Genomic DNA, 21,738 nt, shown 5'->3' on the forward strand with positions numbered 1-21,738 from the left:
CATTATGACCAGTGACCGACGTGAACTACGAGATCGCACCGGCCCATTCGAAGTCTCCGTATGCTACACCGCCTTCCGAAATAGTGAATGCGACCCGCCTCAAGTCCTATCATTCCAACTCTACACTGCACGCCCAGAACTCGCCAGGAAGGCGACCTTGCCGCGGGGGATAGTGTTACCAGTCGACGATGAAGTGTTTATCGGTGCTCTTGAAGACGATGTCGCTGAGAGTGGATGTGCATGAGTGTTCTTCAAGCGCCAGGTCGTTGAGTTCCTCCCAGCGCTGCACAGTTCTTTGTAGAGACCTCCCCGTGACAATATCTAGCGGAAACGATTAACATGTAGTCTACTTTACAAAACTGGCCCACGTTAGCGCGCTCGAATAAGCACTTTAACTTAATCCTAGCTCGCAAAACGCTCTTAGTGATAGCGGTATACTCGAAAATCGGAGGCGCTCGGTCAGCTCACCCATATTCGTGGTCGCTTCGTTGTTTTCTCCATCATTCTCTTGGGCACCCAAGAACAAGGCCGGTGACTCAGAGAAAAGGCATGCGAAAGACAGAACACTCATACGCACACAGCGTAGCCACCCAAAGTGCATGAGCTGAGATGGAGCACGCCACGGCTTCTCTCGCTGGGAAGCGCCAGTCGGCGCCAAACTCCGGGGCACGCAACGCGAGGAACAACAGATGTCCAGCTACGGGAGCACGCACTAGCGCCAGAGTGTAATCGGCTTTCCCGTAATGACCCTCGATCGCCGAATCTACGGGAGCTGCCGCCACTGCTGCCTGCGTCCCACCCCCTTCCTCCTTGCAGCGCCGAGTGCTCTCTCTTCCCAGCGGTGGCTGACTGCTACCCCTCGGCCGAAGCTACGCTGCTGCCCCGATGCGTGACGCAACGCGAGCGTAATTGAAAGCGACGAAACACGTTCGAGGCTTCATGCATGCTGCGGACGCGGGCGCCCCGGGGATAGCGGTAGATATACGCACTGGGCCCCAGGGATCTTCTAATGTGCGGTTGATACGACGCCGCAGGCGTGGTGCTACTCTCGATTCAACTGACCCTTATAGCCAACTACCTTGCCCTCCCTCTTTCTTATTCCTCCCCTTCAAGTCACGCAGCTTGATAGAATATCAGCGCTTAATCGGTTCGCGGCTCGTTCGGGGAGCGCGCGCGTCTCCCCAGCTTCCCGAACCTCGGTCCGGTCTGCGTCACTCGGCAGTCGTTTCGTCTGCCGGGGCGCGAGAGGCTAATTTTCGTCCGCCGTGCGCGGCCTGCATCGGCCGCGGCTGGGGGTGTGCACGCCGGAACGCCCCCGTGTATGCGCCTCGTTCTTTTATTCCTCTGGAATCGACTGAGAACGCGAACACGTAAGAGTCAATGCTCCGGAGCGGTCTTCCCTTTGCCTGTTTGTTGCCGTGTCGGAATAAACGCTGTCCGTACTCGAGGTGTCCGAAACAAGCACGAAAAGATAAGCAAACAAAGCGATGGTGCGTCAAGGAATGCGGGCGGGTCAACGTAGTCATCTTTGGCCCCTTTCTTTCGCCTTCTGTTCGCTGCTGTTCTTGTTTGTACGAGGAGCTCAACAAGGGGAGCGTGCGAGAGGTTCGCGTGCGTGCGTGAGTGCACGTCTGAACGCTCGCATGTGTGTGCATGCGTGTGTGGGCGTGTTTTACACAGCCCAGCCTCCTGGCAAATTTGGGCAACGGTTTCAAACAAAGGAATAATTGCGGAGTTCTTGCACAACAAAACTCGGAAGGCACTAGTTGCCTTGAGCTTTGACAATTCGATAGCAAGGAACCTTTTTGTGAACTGCTATGAACGACCATGCATGTCATACAAGTAGAGACCGGGGGATTTTCCTCGCTCCACTTTGGCACCTGCCAACCATGGCAGGTGGCAGGTGACAGCTACCTCTTCCATGAACCAACCTTGGCATGAACCAACCTATTGCATAAAATAAGACAAACCTATTGGTGCATGGTAAGCACTCATAGGGTTCAAGGCATCGTGGCTGCACGTGGGCTATGAGGGACGCCGTAATGGAGGGCACCTAATTATTTTAGACCACGTGAACGTTAAAATTTGAATAGAAAAAAAAACGTCTTTCGCGCACCTGTACGGAGAAATATAAAACCTGAAAGGCGGACGCAGCACCTTCTTATAAACGTCAAAACTCATCACCTCCTCAAAATTTCATAGAGGCATATTCGTGTGCACAACCCTGCAGGCAGCGCCCTTCCCATCGGAGTTAAGGGGATGCGCCTATCCCTTCGAGCAGTCGCTGAAGAGACGGAGGCGATGTGGAGAAGTTAGCCGCGGGTCTGGATGACCGGCTTTGCCATTCGCGCTAATGAGCAGCGTTTCCTGAAAACTTCTTCATGCAGGAAACATCAATATGCACCGAAGCGTTTTCTGAAGACTACTCGCGCGCGCTTACCCTCAATAAATGGGCTATGCAAAAAAAAAAAAAGCAAACGTCTACGGTTAAGCGCAATCGAAACTGTTTAGCCTGTGGCAAAGTGCATGTACTAAGCGCGTCGAAATATCCGAGCTGGCTTTCCAGAAAAAAAAAAAAAAACTGCCAACCCTTCTACTCGCTTCCTTTCTGAAGTGTGACGCTGCCACTCGTTGTTTCAAGGGAGGCGGGAGGAGACCGCATGCGCCGCTGTACATGAAGTGAGACGCGCCCTGCTTCGCATGCCGCCTCGTCCCAGTGTGCGTATACACACACGCGGCAGCGGCGAATTACGAGCCTGGCCGCGTGTTTACAGGCTCGCGCTGCCGCCGTTTTTAAGTGCGCGCGCACGCCCCGAGTCGAGTCGTGAGATTCCTTTCGGCCCTTATGTACAGGATGACGCGCGCACGCACAGAGGCTCGCGCCGAGGTGATTTTTTTCTCTCTCTTTTTACTTGCCTTATTTTCTTCGCTGCCGACCGCCTGAGTCGCGCTACACGCACCCGCAACGTTTGATACGCGAACCGTGATCGATCGATACAGCTCGCAATGTGTCGAACGAGAAAATAACGCGCGGCAGAACTCTAAGCGCGCGCGCGCGCGGGGTGATCAAGTCAGACCCTGACGTCGTGACTGAGATCGGGCTCGTGTGGTTGGAAAGTTCATTCGCGAGACTTTCCTCTTTATTTTTGCCTTTCGTGTGTCTGTTTTTTTTTTCTTAGAGTAATCGCGACGCTTTCATTCCTTACCTTGCACTGTTCATGTTAAGTCCCTCTGTCGGCAAGCGTCCAAACACAGAATGTAAGGTAAAATAAAGTGGCGCCAAGCTACATCTGTCACAGCAGGCTCGAGACGGGGTGCGAGTCGGGGTACGAGACCGGGTATACAGGGTACGAGACGGTGGCCTGTGAGCGAATCGTTGGGTGAATAGAGTGCATGCTACGGTTCCGACGCGCATCATGCGGTTGCTCCGACTATCTTGTATGAGGACAGACGCCCGGCGATACGCCTCTTATAGTTTGCACACAGGGCGTTCCATTTTGCTGGATACAGATTTGCTTAATAAACATTAAAGAAGAGCTGTACAAAGCACTGTTTTGAGGAATACGTTATCGGGTTGGACAGATGCCTCGCTCAAGCATACTTGTGAATGCTGATTAATTTACTGGTAACCTAACACGTCTTAAATGACATTGTAAGCAATTTGCTGTGATAACCTGCGTTGAATGAAATGACAAACCCTTTATTAACCACGACTCTTCGACGGTCAAGATTACGGCCTGCTTTGGTGTCAGCTTGGTATGTACCAGGTGCGAGCTCTCCCTGACATTTCAGTTCATAAGCAACGATTCCACTAAGTTCATATCACCGTTTAAAAAAAACACAGGTAAAAGTGCTTGCTTTTTGTTGCTATTGCTGTCAGTTCTACGAAAATATCCCTTTCGTTTTTCTTTTGTTGCTGCTGTCATAAAAGCACCTTTGTTGGGATGACGGCGTTGCTTGACGGCGCTTTTCTACCCCGTATCTAGAACACCTTCTGCGCACCTCCGTCTCTCCGTGCGACCGCTCCGTTCACGTCAGCCAGAGCAATCAGCTCGTCACTACAAACTACTATATCATGCTCAAGTCTGGTATAGGCCACTCACCGGGCGCGAGTGTAGTGTATACGCCCGTGTACGCACGCCAAAGTGAAAGAAAATTAGTGCGTGGCGCGGTATGGGCGAGCGAGTGGCATGCGCAGCCGCAGGGGAGAATGGAACGGAACACGCAGCCCAGCACTGGCCGGCCGTTTCCTCCGGTGGTTTTCTTCGTGCGCACCTGACTGCGCGAACACGCCGGAAGCGATTACCGTTTTCCCCATAAATTCCGCTCTCCACGACGCCGCATCACGCGCTCTCCCGCATTGTGCATGCGCGCCACTCGGGAAGAATGGAAGGGGGCCAGCCGCCCCCAAGAACAAAAGACGTCGGCTCGGCAGAGTACGCGCGCAGGCACCCGGACTCCCGCTCGACCTCTGCGCGGCGGTTTCTCGTGCGCGTGCGCAAATATTATTACACTGTCGTGAGCTCCGTAACGGCGGGACAGGGTTAAAGGGGTCGCGGTTTATGAGGTCGCTCGATGCAACAACACGCGGCTGTGAACGCCCGCCCGAAGAAAACATTACGGGACCCCATCGCACGCGGCCGAGAAGAGACGGAGCCCGGGGGCCCTCTTGAAACTTTGCTGTCATACCGCCGCCGTGAAAACGGTCAATCGCCGCGCGACCGGTGGTATGTGTAAAGCCCTTGCGGCTTCCGGCGACGGGACACCGATCCCGACGACGGTTGCTCCCCTGAAACTTTGGAGGGTTTCTCGCAGCCTGGGAGGTCGCGGGTTTGTTTGTTTCTTTTTTTCGGCGCTTGACTCGAAACTTTAATTTCGGGCATGAGACACAGCGCAAACACGCGCTGGGTGTCAACTGCGTTTATCTTAGCCATAGCTTTGACAACGCACGGCTAGGCAACCCGAGCCTATAAAAGGCGCAGCTTCCGTGGATTCAACTCTCATCGTTCAGTGGACGCTTATTCGCCTGCCCTCCTCCACTTTCAGCCTCACGTTTAGCAGTGGCAGCAGTTATAACTTACGCGCGCTAAGAGAAGCACCTCCAGAAAAGAGCTATTTCGAATCCTGTTTCGTTTGCTTCGAGTCCGGATGTGCGGTTCTTCCAAGAATTCCTAAAGAGTCGCGACGTCGATATCGGTCTGGCACACTGAACTCTTGCAGACTATCTTCCACGCGGCAGGCCTCTTCGCATAGCAGCTTGCCGTCTCCGTGTTTCCAGGGCTCATGCAGGCTTTCTTTTCTTTTTTGACGCGTTGTACACGTCTGTACAACAAATTCACGCGTTTTTGAGACAGAACTACGCATTCTGTACCTCTCCCTCCTTCCCTCTCCCTCTCTCGTTCCCGCTCTGCAGCCGCACTGTCCCCGTGGTCCAGATATAGCAACCGGCCCTGGCCAAGTTGTCAAGCCAACCGTACGTGCAACAGGCCGCCGCCACTGGCTGAAGCGGATGAAGAAAGGAAGGGGAATGGAAGGGGGGATGGGGAGGGGGGTACCATGGCGACCGCCGCCTACAGCGCAGACATGCGTGACGGTCGTCGCTTTTGTCGTGCCATTCACTCGCCGACGCCGCATGCCACCGTGCTCGAGGAGTAATTTCGCTTTGCGTTTTCTTCCCAGCCGGGTATTCTGTATAGGCGTCGCATTCATTATACGCACGCTGCATGGCGTACACAGCGCAACGCGTCAGAGGCTGACGAAGTAGTGGGTTCGAATACTTGGCTATAAATACGCGTGCTGGTTTTTCGAAAATAAGCAAATGTAAGAACGCCTCGGCTTTCCACATGCACTTTAAGTATTGAGCATAGGCGGAACTGTCCTACGGGCGGTGTAAGTTACGTCGTACGATGCTGCACCGCGTTCCTTCGCGAAAAAATGATGGAAGTTTGTTAACCGGTGAGCTGGCGGTGCCATCGTTTTACACGGTTGCGGAAGCACGCCCATCACGTTTTCTGACGCCGCAACATCGTGAAGGTGCGGGTGGAAAGTGTGTTTTGTGCGTGGTAGTGTTGAGCCTCACCAAACAATTAGCGCCATTTCCTTCGCCTGAGTCGCGCCGCCAATATACATAAGTTTTCACAGTGCTGACTGAGATGCCCGACATCTCCCAAGAAGGCAAACCGTGTCGCATTTCGCCCAGCTTAAAAAGCACTGTGTGTAAACTTATGTCCATCACTCCATTCGCTGTTATTCGTTTGCAGCTATATGCATTGAATATTGAGTACAGCGACAAGAATTGAGCAATACCGCCTGACAAGTGACAAGAGCCAAAGACGAGCCCTGTATGCTTCAATGAGGCCAGCTGCAGTGATTCCTTGCTCTGCGTCCGTTAGAAGGAGCGGAACCTTGAAAGACGCAATGTGGAAACGTTTTAAGTTGGCTTTTGAAGGGAGGCGCACGTTACGACCACCTGGAAGACCACCTGCGTTTGAAGGAGAAGTCGAGCCCGCGTTACATATCATTCACTAGTACAAACTACAGTGTGAATCTGACATTTTGTATGCCAAGTCAGATTAGCATTCTGGAAGGATGGATCGCCCCGAGTTGGTACAGGACAGACAGTGGCGGCTCAGTGCTGCAACCGCTACATGAAGCGCGCTTACGCTTGTCAGCTTCGAACGCAATACGCCGAGTGAACCATACGTCAGCGCAGATACGCAAATATCGTGAGAAATGGTAGATCCCACGGCTATACGAAAGTGCCGCGGATGATTGGCGCTAGGCACACCGGCCCTGATCAAGGTTACCGAGATTCCGATCCATGCCTCTATGTCGCCTCCGTCCGGCAATGGCTGCCCGCATGAAGCGTGCCCCTGCGTGCACGTGATTATCTGCCTTCGTCTCGGTGTCTACAGAAACACGGCAGTCCAATGGCAGCAGTCGTGATTTCAAATCTCAGCAGTGACTCGCTCCGAAGTCGCCATCGCTGTTCAGAATTTTGACCGCAGTTGCCGGTATTCGACGCGCATTGGATTTTAATACCTGTCCCAGAAGCCAGGAATCAGACCTGATGTCATACTGATGCACCTTTGGGCATGGGGCGGAAAGCGACTGGAGAATGACGCCATCTTCGTACCGCCATGTTTAAGCATCGAAACAACAAAACGCCAAGGTTTGCATCGGGTCAAGCGTAGACTCTGGCGTTTAACACAGAGCAACGGGCGTGCGCCGTGCCCCCCCCTCCCCCCCCCCCTCCTCCTCCGCGAGCTTACGTCATTCAGGTCAAATGTAGCATTTAGTCCTAAAGCGCCCTCACCCTTGGGTATAGAGCGGTATACAAACTTATACACTGCCTACAGTCCGGTTTCAGTTTCAGTAAATGGGGCGGCAATCGTCGTCGCTTACACACAGGGCGCCACGGACGATCATAAAGACAAATGGCCGTCCTTTTGTTCTGCGGAGACCAATTATCAAGCGACACCGCGGCAACGAAAGAAGACAGCATGGCGGCGGCTGTGGTGGCGGTGCCTGTCTATACACTTAAATGCGAGCTCGTTGCGTAAGTTGAGGCGGGTGTGCACAAACATGCGCTGTGGCTATACCTCCGCTTTAAAGCGAGCCTCGTCGCCGGGGCACATTACCCTCAATTTCGGACGCTTCTCTGAGCAAGCTGATCTTCTGACGGGGTCCCCTTGCTTTATTCATTTTCCTCCTTTGTTTCCTTGCCTATCCCTCCTCCTCCCTTTCCTCTGGCCCACAAACCACACCGAGTACCGGGTCACGCTGCACTGCTCCCGAGTTGCTCTCGGTTTCTAAACACAGTAGCGGATCCCCCTTTTCATGCAATTAACGGATCTGGTCCCGCATTACGTTTTCATCAGTTTGTTTTTTTCTTGTTCTCCTCGCTCTTTCCGCGATGTACGGTCCCTTTTCTTTGTAGCGGGACTCGTAATTGCGTTCTCTTTCTACGCCGCGCTTGCGGAATCTTGCAGGGGGCCTCGGCCCTCAAACTCAATTTTCCGCTTGTTGGGAACCTATATTTGCATTAGACCAGAATAAGTCAGTGCTTTGCTAGAGCACACTGCCGGCAAGGACGAACTGTGCCTGATTCCGTGTTTTAGTGCCGTAGTTTCATTTTTACAAGCTGTCGGCGCCTCCGCGAGGAGTGTGTGTGAGTGGTTCTTGTATAGCGTTCGTCTCGAGTATACACTACGGGTTTACTGTGTGGTGCCGATTTCTTCGATGACGTGGCTTTCTTGGTGGATCTTCTGGGGCCGTATTCTGTGAGCTGCCCATTTTCCTTTGTCCATTTCGAGTCCGTCTGGTCCTCCCTCATTGGTCGCTCGGATATGCCCGTGGCATTCAATTGTCCGTAGAGCAGAGCCGACCATTGGGTGACTGGCGACCGGACCTCACCACTGGCTGCATATGGCAGCCATATGCGGCCAATGGTGAGGTCCGGTCACCTTCTACCCAATGGCCGCGTCACTTGCTACGGACACTTGAAAGCCGCGGGCATATCCGAGTGACCAATGAGAAAGGACCAGACGGACTCGAAATGGACAAAGGAAAATGAACAATACTGCCCTGGTGCCTTATTGCAAACATTCACTCGATATCAGTTGGCTTCTGGTTCACACAGGAACACAAGAGAAAGGCAAGTCGCGACTACAAGCGCCGACTGCTCCATGAGGAACTCCTCATAGAAGAACAGTAAGCAATGGCCAACGTGAAGCCCATTGCCGACCATTCATTCTGTCACACCGCAAAAAACGCGCAGCCTCAGAGCGCATCACATGGCTCTCTCCTAAGCGGATGCGCCATAATTTTTTACAGATTTGTGATTCATTCCTTCTCCTATCCTTAACGGCATGAGCCGCGGAAGTGCGATGTCTGAAATAAAGTTGTCAACAGTTCATAAAATGAATGAATGAATGAATGAATGAATGAATGAATGAATGAATGAATGAATGAATGAATGAATGAATGAATGAATGAATGAATGAACCAGAGTTGCATTTTCCGTGAGCAAATAACACAACCGCCAGAGGTTTGCAACGCATCAGCTCAGCGGCCGCAAACGTGCCACCGAACACACTCTCAGACCGCGGGTCCAGTGCGTGAATTATGGTGCAAAATGCTGGTTTCGAACACTGGCTGCGCTCTACATCATCAGGGACCGCTCTTGATGCTCTTTAACAATGTGCTAAGAAAAGATGCCATGCGTGGTGGCGTTACCAGCAGTAGTACTTTTGTAAGAGCTTAATTACTCAGTTTGGGTGTTATAAATATCGGAGTAAAATTCCTGATACACGCATGTTTTAGCATTTTACATGCCACCGGGGCCAATTATGCGTGTCGTTCGAGAACACGGAACGGAACCTGAGCTAAATAACTAGAGCGCGGCTTAATAAATTCCGTTCGACCTGCGGCTCTTGCAGCTGCAACGGAGTACCACGAGGGTGAAAAAAAAAAAAAAAAAAACAACTGTCGGAGTAGGGCTAAAATCTCCTTTTTACGCCGAAGACATGTCCAGCCGAAAAGAAAAGAACAACCAACCTTTTTTTTTTTTTACGGTTTATGGGGTTTCACGTCCCAAACCGTATCAGGCTATGAGGGACGCTGGAAAAACCAACTGTTGCGCACGCTGGCAGCACGCGCCCGATTCTGAACACACCAGAAAAAGCATGAGGACGGAAATAAGGGGCGCCCTGCACCTTGTAGCTAGAACAGTGCCCTGCACGCGGATGGAAGCAAGGCAGAACGGGACTGAAAATATACAACGTGAGGGAAAACAAATTTTCGTCTCGCGCGTTCTGCTTCGCTCGCCCTTTCGAGGGGGCCTTCCTGGCCGCCGATCCGTTGGCGGCCAGCCTGCAGTGCGCCCGTGCGCAGCGGGAAGCATGCTCGCGCCGTGCCGGCAGCTGAAACAATCAACCCAAGGCCCAGAAACTTTGGACGTGCTTGCAGACTTGGGCCTTGTGTCCGCGCATTTGGTTCCGAAGATTTAACCGATTTCTAAAGCTTTATTTCGTTAGGGGGAAGGGGTATATCATTCGTTCATTGAACACAAAACGACCGCTCGAAACAGAAGAAAGAGAGACGGAAATTAGTGAGAGACGAAGGGATACGGGGGAATAGTGGTTTAAAAATGATCAAGACGAGTCTTTTCTCCCTTTCACTTTTGCCGCTTCGAAATTAGCCTCGGCCGCCGACACTGGATCGCCCTCATTTCTATACCTGTCGCGCTCCTTGAACCTCCACAACACTAGATGGGCGTGCGTTCGTTGAACCCCGAGGAAAAGGTTTGCTACGAGTGAGTTTGGAACACTTTCTGCCAATCGGACGCGAGGCTGCGCTCAGGTGCGCGCTTAAACGCTCGTACATCGCGGAAGCCCGGTTCTTGCGCCCAGTCGCGCCCTAAATATCCGCCTGCAGCGGGCATAAATGTGACACGGACGCGCGCGAAAACCGAACCACTCACTGCCTGTGGCAAGGCGACAGCTGGCCTTCCCTCGGCGAGGGAGTGGTTGGGTCACACTGGCGCGCCGGCCGCAACCACACATCGCGACGGAGCCACGACGCGAGGAGGAGAGTCGGCGGCGCCCTCTCGTAGCCCGCGGTGGGGCGTAAAATTAGTGGGTCACGCGACTTTCGGTATGCGCGTGCCGCCGCATGCGTTTGACGAGGGTGTCGCGGCCGGCAATGCAGCGAAAGCTATCGCCTCTTCGACGCCGCGGCGGAAATCGGGGCCGCCGTCACCAGGAAGTGAAAGGGGCGCATCGGACGTCGCCGCATAGCGCACGCGAGATGATGTACGGCACTGCCGGCGCATCGGAGCGGTGGCCCGGCTCGCTCGGCACCTCTCGCATCCAAAGGGGGCGTCACGGAGATGACAGGATGGACGTGGCGCCGCAATGACGACCGACAACTGCCTGTCCCCGCACCAAACTTCTCTGTTTACTTCTGAATGCTTCGTCTTCTTTTAATTCGCCAATGCATTCCAGCGTTTGCATGCCGCATTTTTGCCCAATTTCATGCTCGCATTTTGTGGCAACACTTTGGCGTCAACTCATAATGCCGAGCTCAGCTGGATAACAAAGAAGCCCACCAATGCCTTTGAAAGTGTACACACTGTATATGCATGACCGCGTATGCATTGGAGTACGGGTTATCCATGTTGTCGCGGTGAGGTTTGAAGAAGAGGCAAATGTAGTGCACGGAAAAGAAGAACATAGTTTCAGTAGAATACACGAGCTTCAGGGGGAAATCGGCAGGAGTTCATTTCCACAGCAGTTGAATCCGGCATTTCGCCGACGTGTGATCACGGTGTATGATGGAATCTGTTCTTCGTTCCTGATTCGCACCCTGGGCATCGGCTATGGACCTCTTCAGTAATTCGTTAAGTTGGCTTCCACACACGTCTCCACTTCTGCCTAATAGCGGCACTCCTGCCTATCAGTAAAACGAGGAGGAAGTGCTGAACACGCATGCTATAGAGCTTGAAAAGTGCACGCGGTGATGTCACTGGTACCAACAGACATATTTAAAATTTGCAGTTCCCGCTTTAGTAGGGCTTGCAACACTGAGGTGAAGCCGGCTTTACAACTAAGTGGTAATTACCTCCCAGCTTGCTATCGTGGTTGCTTGATAACTGCGAAAGCCCCAATGGAGCTTGTTCGCGTCATGGCGGCAGTGGAGAGAGTAAGAGCCCGGGGAACAGATAATAAAAGTTTCCGCGATAAGGGACCCATTCAAGGCAGCGCGGAGCGACCAATTCAGTGCGGGCTCTATAGAGTTACTTACGGCACCATTGACAAAAGAGTTGCTTACGGCACCATTGACAAAACTGGACGCTTTGGATGATTGAAAGTGAACACTTGAAAGGCTTTTCTTCGTAGCGCCCTCGCTTTCAGCAACGATATCAGAGAGTGGTGCAATACAAGTCCCCTCACACCTGCCGACACTTCAACCAATTTGCAGATATAATATTTTTTTTGTGTGTGCGTACTGGCGTCCCGCATACATTCACCTGCATACACTCAACACTAGCGTAAGTCGTACAGCTTCAGCTGTAAGCAACGTCGCTTGAATAAGGCGATTACTGCCGTAAAAGTAATAGCCGTAAAAGGTGCACTGTATCCCCTTTTGCTGTTGTCAATGGAAGACGCTTGAAAACAACGCGCAACTGTATGACTTCGTAAGTTATCGAAGGAAATGCAGCAAAACATCGCTACAACGCAACCGATGCGCTCAAGGAATCATTGGGAAATTAGCAATGACGTCACTGCACTTCACGTTTCATTCCGTCACGTTCTCTACCGCAAGGCTTCGCTGCATGAATGATTGAAAAGCCGCGATTTCGGCTCCGTTTCTATTCGTGGACGGTCCCACCAGTCGCCTATTCACATGCCTGTCGGCTCCTCATCAGAAGTTTAGGCGACGCGTAAAACAAGCAGATGCTGCACGGACGGCTCATCGCCGAACAACAGGAAGGACACTTTGCGCAAGGTTTCGGAGAAAAGAAGAGAAGAGGCGGGGCTTCCGGGGCCGCTCGACCAGCCCCAGCGATTCCGACAGCCGGTGCATGCCAGCCTCGGCAGGAATTTCCCTCGCCAAGGACTGTTGACATAGGCGATGTCGCGTGACAGCGCGGATCGAGAGAGTTGCGTGAGCCGAAGGCTCATCTGCCGCGGCGGAATCGGAAATAGGGGGCCAGCGCGTGGCACCTTTTCTTTTCTTTTCTGTTTTGACCAACGGCGAATTCCTTTCGAAACGCCCCCTTCTGCATTCGCGATCTATGCGCACACGAATAATGTTGCGTGATGACGCCAAACTGTTGACCACCAGAGGCGCGAATCCGCGACGTGTGCAGGGCTCGAGCTTTTTTTTTTTTTCTGTCAGCACACTTTCATCACATGCTCCCCGAAACCTTGCGATTCTCGCGTACAGCGCAGGTGGTATTCGGTCACGCGGGAATTCAAATAAAGTTCGGATATCTGGCTTATGACGACAACCAGCATGCTTTGCGAGTACGTTGTTCGCGCTTGCACTTAATCAGTTCAAAGAGCGCCTTTAATTGTGGTTGATGCGAGCAGGATCGTGCATTTACCTGCAGAGCATTCGTTGGTCTTAAGGTGGTCCCCCGCCCAAGTGAAATATATACTGCGCAAACGGCGAGGACGACACACTTGCAGAACGCTGTTAGGACAGGCGTAGGGAGAAGCGGCCTAACACTGCAAGGTCATGCTGAAACCGCAAAAGACAGAGCGCAGAGTCTTAGCAACAGAGGAGGTGGTGCGCAGCGACGTCCAACAGCCTGTCTCTCGGAGATTGCAGTATCGAGTGAAGTTTCCGTCACTGACGGGTCGCTAGTAAGGCAAAGGACGTATAGAACGTGGCCCTTTTGCGAGCCATCCAAATCGGGAATCTGTTCGCGACGCCCCCTTGGACGCGGGTTTCGGGCAACTTCCCTCTGCAACTTTCCGCAAAAGGGAACTCGCTCATTAGGCAGATTTTGCCACGAGAACGCGCCCCTGTAATGGGTCCTAAAGCGAAGCAACGCTCACGTGCCAGGCAAGGCCGCGCAAAGGAAAAACCTAGAGACACCCGGGCGCCGCAGCGGGCCCCTGCTCAATAATCTCCCGCGAAACAAGTTGGCGTCGACGCCAAGAATGCCCCTCGCTCTCTTTATTGATTCCGCGGCGGCGACCTTATGAACAGGATTGCGATATCGTCATCCGAGGCGATGGTTGCTTTTATAACTTACTTCCCGCGTGGTGCCTCGCAGACACCGCAGATGCACGTCGGAGACCCAATACGCCCTTTGGCACCGGCACACGGGGAAACAAAAACAAGCTCGCGGAACGAGGAGCTGCCAAATGGCACGCGGCAGCGCTCGTGCTGATCCGTACCGATTCTCGGCCTCCTCCGTTCGGACGCTTCCTCCCACGCTGCCCTCATCCTCTCCGCTTTTTCTTTCTATTTACTTCTTCAATAATCGCTTCGCATGATTCGTTTCTCGGAGAAGAGTTGCGCGACGATGTCGCCGGTGTGTTTTTCTTCGCCCCTTCCGCGTGGGAACGGTGCGCTTCGCGCCGATGCGACTGTGAGTCGCTCGATTGCGCTTCCATCTGCGAGAAATCTTCGCGATTATTGGGAAGATGTATACCATGGGGACGCACGGTAATGTGCAGGGCACCGAGGCTTCGATAGAGCGTCAGAGTTCACACGCCGCGCAAATTCTGCCAACTGGCCGCCCAGTAGTGAAGCAGGGCCTTGCGATTTGTACCGCGCGCGTTTGCAAGGAAGCTCGGCGGAAGCCGCCGCGCTGGCAAGTGCGAAATGCTACGTCCCCGACTAAGTTCTTGCTAGCAAACGTTCGCAGCCACAAAAGAAGGACATGCCTACGAACCGAATAGCCCAAAACCAAAGTACTTCTAGTACTTCTACAGGAGCAGGTCGCAGCTCTTTTTTGTTGGACTAGCACCTAAATGGCAGGATCCGCGAACCGCGTCACTATGTTGTGCTGACCGTGTCGGTAAATACACCAGCTTAAGTTGAAGCAACCGCAGTCGTGGCCTAGTGGGCTGAGCGCCCGTCTCGGCTGCGGGAGGTGGGTGGTTCGAAACCCACCGCCGGGCACCCACCGGTACAAAAGGGTACAAGCGTCCCCCGGCCTGGCGCTCGGCTTTCTTTAGGGGTGTACGTTTGGGTGGGAATAATCCAGCCATTGCGTGCCATATCTCCTCTCAGTGTGCTTGTGCGGCTGTTCTCAACAGGTCATAGTCCAGCTTGCTGCCTGGTCTTAACATCTGTGCGTAAAACGTTCCTTGCGAGCCACTCACACGAATTCGTTGGGCAGTATGTTTAGCCCCAATTAAAGCTTCTTCCAAATATTACGCGCTCAAGCAATAGCTGGGGTTTTAAGACAGAAAGCGCATGACGCAGCAAGTCTGGCTGCACCAGGGCTTGGTTGAAGCTGAAGCTTAGTCGTTCGCCTTGCACTTCCGATATGGCCTCGTCTTGTGAGAGATAACCTGAACTTATTCCTGTGAGAGCCTATCCCGATTGACGCTGGTGCACTGTCTGATCATTTGCTGATATCGACTTCAATTTCCAAGGTTTCGTTTCAAAAATGCGGCATGAAACAATGGCATGATACCCGTAATTCAACTGTGGGCGCCTGTGAATCGCCGTGGCCAGGAAAATGCACACTATATTGAAATAGCGCACTCATACACTGTAGCGGCGCTTTGAACTTTTTTCATGGAAAGGAGTAGAGTTATTACTTTTATCTTTCTATTTAAAAAGAGAAGCAACCTTCTAGGAACAAATTCTAATTAACGGTTTTGCACACTGAGCGTGATGTTTCCCAATGCGGCTGTACCAGCTCGAACTCACTCGTTTTGTTTTGAGACGAGGGAACAAAGAAATAAACGCGTTTCCGCTCTCCCAAACGCTGCAGTGTAGTGCTTGCGACCGAATGTTTGTGGCAGAAAGACTTCATCAGGTCATTTCAAACTCCATTCGATAGGCAAACAAAGGAACTTCGCGGGTGGCGTTCCAGCGTTACAATTCGTACGTAAACAGAGCTTCCACTGGAGCTTCGGAAGCGGTGTTGCGTCCAGTCGACTCGTTCGTTGCGAACGCCTCTGTCGGATGTCGTCAAGGGAGGGGGGGGGGGGGGGGGGACGTTAAAGTGCGAAAACATGGTGCCTGGCACGCACCGGCGCCCAGCTGACAACGGGGCTTACGGCTGTCCTCTTGCATGACGCGCGTCGAGCGGGGAGGCTGCTGTTTTCCTCCAAAACGCCTTCGCAAATCTGCGCGCACCTCACGTGCACGGGCGCGCAGTCGTCACCGTCCAGCTGCGTCGTTCTCGTGCCAAACGCGAGAGACGTCCATTTGCCACGTGCTTTGCGCGCTCGGCCTCTCTGTGGTTGCACCGTCGCCGAATGCTGCGCTGGACGCGAACTAAGGCGCGACCTGCCACGGCGGGGTTGCTGCGCGACGGCCCAACGCGGCCCAAGTCGCGAAAGTTGCGTATTGGCACGCAGCACTGCGCGAGACGGGAACGCAACGAGCCGAGCGCGTACTGGGGCTTGCAAGGGGTGGTTAATTGTTCAGAGTACAGCACAGAGATTCGAAGCGCTCTTCCTCTCAGCAAAAAGGGCTTTTATGACTCTTCTCTCCACAGGCGACAGAGTGACCAGGCGTTGCAGCATTCGACGATGTCCCAAGGTTGTGGGAGAAAATGGCATCGAAAGGCGTTAACGAGGAGTGGAGATCATTGCCAAGTTAGACGGCTGGCTCGCCTACTTTTAATGGGACGGGACGAAGAACATAGCGATTTGACGGAGCGTAAACACGCGTTAAGCATACATCCGAAGGTCAAAGGGTGCTTCCATACCCGGTAATTGCTGTCCACTTCTGCCGCCTGGCACAGCCTTGGCTACCTCGGCGTAACCATACGGAAACCCGTCGTCGTTGATGATGAACTACGCCCGTCTTTCCGACCAGCAATTCATAGCTTATACTTATGACTCGAACATGCTCTGTGAATCATGCGTAAAAACACTTATCGACTTGTGTAAGCTCCAGAATTAATTTTACACAGCTCCGTTTTTTTTCTCTTCCAGATGCCCGGAGTGAAGCTAGAAGCCTGACGTTTACGCTCGAGCACAGAGAAAAAGAAAAGAACCTTTGGCACATTTAAAAGAATTCTAGCATCAGTTTGAGGCGACTGCAGCACGTGTTAAACAGTGTGAAGAAGTACGTACAGCCTGCGGCTTGACGAGTTCGTGCAATCTCAGTGTCATTACCAACGTTACAATAGCTGTCACCATGCGACGGCGGTGTTTTTAATCACCGCTCGTTAATATGGATGGCAGAACTGCGGTCTCTTGATTGCGCGTTCGGCACGCAAGACCGCCAGTGCGCGCAAGGGTGAGAAAATTCAGATGCCGGGAGACAAACGAGCCTAATCAACCGGCAAGCGCGCACAACACATCCCAAGGTCAAGCGCATGCAACCATTTTGTGAGCAGCGAGAGCGATGAGCCCGCTCAAATTGAACCCGAGCGCAGCTACAGCATGCGCAACTAGTCCTTGCCGCGTCCCGGTGAAGTAATGGAGCCGACGTTTTGAATACAAAGGCAGAGTGACTCGAACGCCGCGAGGGCTGTTTTTAGGTCTAGCGTCTTGAAGCCACCCTTAATTGGAATTAATGTGGCTAAGGCGCTGCCCCTGCGTGATAGAGCGCGATATGCATGGACCAACACTGAGGACGCGAATCGAAAGGAGAACGGTATAAGGCTGTAAGCGCAGAAGAAGGAAAGGCAGAACGAAAGTAGCGCCAAGCAGCAGAAACGACGCGAGAGAACGATCCCCCGCCGAAAGTGAAACCGCATACCAGCGCACCATCGTTTGTCGTGTCAACCGCGTGCAGGCTCATGAGAGATCAAGACGCTTCCATCCTCCGCAGAAATGCTAATACAGCTGCGAGAGATCGGGAAGTTCAGGCGTTTCAAGCGCTATCCGTCCAACCGCGCGTAGCGACAGCGCAAGGCCGAAAGGTGGCTACGGCATGCGGCTCGTGGGCCGCTCGCGTTATTGTGAAAAGAGACAACCAGGCAAGGTCCCCGCAAGCACATCGTGCTCGTTGCCTCCATCGCCCATATAGGGCGGACAACGACAAGTCATCACGCATAAGGGCACGCCTTGGAAGAATCTATTTGTGGCGCACAACGGTCCCGAGTGCTGGCGCACCGTGGCCGGCCCTATTACGCTCGAGCAGCTGCGCGCAATCTACCATAGCGCGACCTCACATTGTCTCGCGGCGACCAAACGACTAGCAAGGCGGCGCAAAGAAGCCCGAAGCGGAGCTTGTTTGCATATAAATGCGACTCGTTTTACCATGCAGCACGGTCTCGCTATAGATGTGGCCGAGAGGTTCTGCCTCTGCGCACTCGTGTCTGTGCAGGGTGCCCTGGTACGCTTTCGTTTCTGGAGCCCCGCTCGGCTGACATGCACTATAACCTCCTGCTATAGTGATTCACGCCCTTCGAAAATAATTAATACTGAAATCCGACAAGGAACGCGCCACTTGTGCCCTTGAGTTCATGGTCTCGCGTGTGCACGTGTACGAGGTAGTGCAACCAGAAGGGCTTTATAGAAGACGGGCCAATAATGATGCAGTCTCTACACAAAATAGAATAAAACCTCCAACTCTAAGTGGCGCTGTAAGCTTCGGCTTCGTTTCCATCGAAATGGTCTGCCTCTCCCGAATACAGTTCGAACGAGAGGCAGCATTCTGCTTTGCCCCTAGTCCTGCGTCTCTTGAGAAACCTTCTTACTTCTGCGGGGTGATAGTCGGTCCAGGCAAAAGGCGTGCGACCAATATGAGCTGGACAGTGGCAGAGTTAGGCAGTACGACGTTACACGGCGGAGCACGAAGGAAGGCACTTGTACAATTCTAATCAATATACGTACGGGATTCTCCTTCGCCATTACTCGCTTAGCTCACGTATACGTGCCACATACCCCTGAGAGCGGGTGTGACCCTGGCGTTTCGGAGCGTTGTGGTTCTAGGAGTCACAAGGAAAGGAATTAGCGCTTGTTGCACGTAAGCACTCGCAGGTTGACGGAGGATCAGGTGTGGGCGAAGGGGCAAGAGGAGGATATGTGAATGATGTAGTTCTCTGATTCTGCCTTATCTGTGCTTGCGGTGCGTGACTCACTCGTCCTTTGAATTCGAATCCTCCAGTGGGAAGAAACGACTACTCGCGAGCCAGGGCATCGGTCGGAGAAGGCAGCATCTTCATGGGGCATACGTGTCAAGGGATGGGATCCTCAGGCTACACGGCATGCAGGGCCCCTCTCTGGGACCCTGTTGTGGGGCATAGGTACGACGGTGATGAGGGATGGACGCATGTTTCACGGTGGTCGAATGTCAAAGACAAAAATGAGGTGCAAGGTGATACATCCTAGACTTTTCTATACTGTATGTCAAGGCCTTGGCGGAGGATGGTCGGACGGTGATGCAGGACATTGTAGTGTCCATGCTGTGATTTTCTCCTCGAGGGTCATATGCAAGGCGGTCATTTCAATGAGATAATCTGGGTTGTATATCTCGACGCCTAGCCTCGTGCCGAGCTTTCTATTCGTTCCACTCTCGGCGTTATATGCCCGGAACGTCACCCGCTCTCGTTTCCTTTCACAGTGTAGGCATACGCGGCCACAGGCATGTGTACCAACTACGCCTCGGACCTAAGTTGCGCAACTGAACTCGTCATCAAAGGTAATGGTCAGCGAATGAAAGGCCACGGTTTGGGAGGGGCGGTTGGCGATCGCCTGCCTTCCACGCGCGCAGAGAACCGTCCACGTCACTTCGCGCGGGGCGCCCGATCCGAAAGAAAAGTAGCACGCATTATAGAAGCGACCCCCGGCATTGTCTCTCGTCGGCGGACGCTGGGCATATTAGGAGCGCGCGTGCGGACTCGGCTCTCTCCCTCTGGCAGCGCTGGAAATCTCGCGCACCTCGTTTCACGGGCAGGCACGGGCCAGCGTGCACAAGCAAGGCCATCGCGAATCAGATAGAGAAGGGAGGAGAGCGAACAGGAGGCTCAAAGTGGGGAGGAAGAGGGGGAGGGCACGGACTTTACAGTGCACGCTTCTTTGCATACAAATTTGGGAACGGCCCGCGAGCCCATTGCGCCGCTTTTTATTATACAAGGGTGGGCGACTGACTGGCCGTACTCACACACACGCGGACGACCAACGGGGCGGCTCTCGGCGAACGTAGAGCGCGTACACGGCCATGTGGTCTACTTTGTCGTCATTACGGGCCGCGCAGCAACAGACCGCCGTCCTCGCGAGGCACAGTCCGGCGCGGACGCGAGCAGTAATATCGCCCCGAGCGAAGGAGCCAGGAGGGGCCGGCACATACGCGCCGCGCATGCCACGCCGCTGCTGCCCGCTTCGTTAGCGCGCCTGCCCTTCTCCCTTGTCTCGCGGCATTGTGAGCGAAAGGAGGCGCGCACGCGAGGAGCTAGCTTCGCTCGGTGTGTGTGTGCGCGCGCAGACTACGCACGCGCGTGGAATACGCTGATGTAACCAAATGCGAGCGTATCCTTCGTCCCGTGTGAAGACGCGGGGCAACAGAAGAGAGAAAGAAAGTGCGCGTGAGAACCGGGCCTTTCGGCTCAGAGTCGCCCGTGCGAGTCAAAATTGCCTTCGGCCCACGGAGGCGCAATGCGTTCTATAATTACGCGCGCGATTGTTATCACCACACACGCGCGGCACGCCGGGAAGTAATTGTAAAATTGTGTCTCGCGATCCACCTCAACACAGTAAGCTATACGTATTCCTCTTCCAAAAAGAGCTCGACGAGAGCCCCGCGTGTTCGACGCTGGACTGAGGCAGGCACGCACTGTTAGAGGCGCGAAGCGAAACCCCTGCGCGCGGCTGCCACAGTGTTAGTACCGTGTGCCCGCCTCTGTCACTCTTAAACGGCCCAAATGTCTGCGCAGTGTGCGAGGGCGTGAGTCGGACTGCTATTTCAAACGCACGGTATCGGCTCCGGCTGCGGTTCTAGCGTCGTCAACAACGTAAAGACGTGGCATAGTTGTTGTTTCATACTGAACAACCGTGCCGCTTGAGCAGACTGTTAGGGGACGACACAGATGAGAAGAAGCGCGAGACGAGACGGCGTCGCCCTGAGTGGCCGGTGAGTCCATCACAGTGCGCGACCGGATGGCGAGAAAGCCCACACCCAGAGGTTTGTCTTCTCAAAGAGGCAACATGAAAAGCATTTCGAAACAGAATGACACGAAAAATGGTCGTAAGAATGCATGGGAAAGGTGGAACTACACTTGAAGTGCTGTTGAGACGCGTTAAGCCGTCTCAAAAGAAACCTTGAAGGTGCGGGGAAAAGTTGAAATAAGTGCGGCATGCCAGTCAGGCAGGGTACAGCTAAAATGAGAACAAAGGGGCACCGCAGATCGGAGCGCAACGCGGTAAGCAACGGGTGACGCGATAAGGTAGTAACACTGCGCGGCGCTACATACTAATGGCGCCGGGACAAGCATGAGACTGCTTCCAATTACTGTTCCCTTGGCGTGCAGGTCACGTGAGCCCGCCGCTCGTTACGTAACCGCGCATATGCGAAGGTAAGCAACGCCACACGTTTGTTGCCGAGCGAGATAAACGCGCAGCTGATTCGGACGCCAGCGGAACAGGGCTTTCGAGGGCGAGGTTGCGAGGGGGGAAGAGGAAAAAGACAAAATCTTGTCCTTGTGCGCCTCTGGCAACGAATACGACGTGCGCGATCGCTCTCGAAGGATCTGTTTTTAGATACCTCGCATGGTGCGTGCGCGCGCGCGCGGCCGGGACGTGTGTCGCGTGGAGCGCATGTTTTTCGAGGACGCGAGTCCACGTCGCGACAGAGTGCCCTGGTTGAACGGAGAAAGCTCCCCGCTTCTAGCAGTCGCAGAAACGAGGGATGTTCTGGAAAATGAAGAATTGAAGGGAGCTCGGATGCGCGATTACGTGTAAAGCACCTTAAATTTTGATTCACTTTGACCGCTGGTTCTCTAGGCCGTTGGAATCATGCATGTATGGAAATTATTTTTTTTCACCCCCTTTTTTTTTTCGTTTTTAGGTCTCACTCGTGCAGTACATTCCCAATAGGACTGGATTCGAATTCAAGACACGTCGTGCTCTGTTATATTGCTTAACA

The 21,738-nt window shown here is 53.5% G+C and overlaps 1 protein-coding gene across 2 annotated transcripts in view; it reads right to left on the reverse strand.

The window, feature by feature from the left end:
• LOC149352002 (Ig-like and fibronectin type-III domain-containing protein 2) overlaps positions 1–21,738 on the reverse strand; it is a 197,760-nt gene that overhangs the window by 158,548 nt on the left and 17,474 nt on the right. The window contains exon 1 of one of the 2 annotated variants that reach the window (XM_089581243.1): positions 469–487. The exons of the other annotated variant lie outside the window; for it this stretch is intronic. The gene's annotated coding sequence lies outside the window, so the exon portion shown is untranslated. Of the gene's footprint in view, positions 1–468; positions 488–21,738 lie in introns of those variants that run through there. 2 annotated transcript variants of the gene reach the window in all.

This window comes from Amblyomma mixtum, chromosome 3 (genome assembly GCF_055824585.1).
Source record: "Amblyomma mixtum isolate Tamu chromosome 3, ASM5582458v1, whole genome shotgun sequence".
Taxonomy (NCBI): domain Eukaryota; kingdom Metazoa; phylum Arthropoda; class Arachnida; order Ixodida; family Ixodidae; genus Amblyomma; species Amblyomma mixtum.